Source organism: Schistocerca piceifrons, chromosome 3 (assembly GCF_021461385.2).
Source record: "Schistocerca piceifrons isolate TAMUIC-IGC-003096 chromosome 3, iqSchPice1.1, whole genome shotgun sequence".
Taxonomy (NCBI): Eukaryota; Metazoa; Arthropoda; class Insecta; order Orthoptera; family Acrididae; genus Schistocerca; species Schistocerca piceifrons.
Window position 1 is genome coordinate 911,971,417 of NC_060140.1, and position 1,079 is coordinate 911,972,495.

Genomic DNA, 1,079 nt, shown 5'->3' on the forward strand with positions numbered 1-1,079 from the left:
TTGCATCACCCCAGTTCCCAGAACTCCTGAAGAAGGACGTTGACTGTGGATATTGTATCACAGACACAGTCCCTTTGACTGTTCAGAGATGTCACTAACCCCCCCCCCCCCCCCCCAAAGATGTAAACAACCATGCACCATGCATGAGCAGCACCTTTTAGAAGGAGGCGGTCCGACAGCTAATCATTTCTAGTCATTCCACCAGGAAGGAGGTACACGGCTCGTGTTGTCTGTATTTCAACAATGCCTAGACAGTCAATACTGTGGTTCGATCGTTGTCCTCATTGTTACTTTGTACCAGGAAGGGCTCTCATCAAGGAAAGTCTCCAGGCTTCTCGGAGTGAACCAAAACGATGTTGTTCGGACATGGAGGAGATACAGTGAGACAAGAACTGTTGATGACATGCCTCGCTGAGGCTGCCCAAGGGCTACTACTGCAGTGGATGACCGCTGCCTACGGATTATGGCTCAGAGGAATCCTGACAGCAACACCACCATGTTGAATAATTATTGTCATGCAGCCACAGGACGTCGTGTAGCGACTCAGACTGTGCGCAAGAGGCTGCATGATGCGCAACTTCACTCCCCACGTCCATAGTGAGGTTCATCTTTGCAACCATGACACCATGCAGCGTGGTACAGATGGGCCAGACAACATGCCAAATGGACCGCTTAGGATTGGCATCACGTTCTCTTCACCGATGAGTGTCGCATATGCCTTCAACCAGACAATCGTCGGAGAAGTGTTTGGAGGCAACCCGGTCAGGCTGAATGCCTTAGACACTGCCCAATGAATGGAGCAAGGTGGAGGTTCCCTGATGTTTTGGTGTGGCATTACGTGGGGCCAACGTACACCGGTAATGGTCATGGAAGGTGCCATAATGGCTGTATGACATGTGAATTGCATCCTCCGACTGATAGTGCAACCATATCGGCAGCACATTGGCGAGGCATTCGTCTTCATGGATGACAATTCGTGACTCCATCGTGCACATCTTGTGAATGACTTCCTTCAGTTGCCACCTGTGGCAAAATCAGTGGCTCTAACACACCTGACCAATGAGTCGAACCGAGCTTTG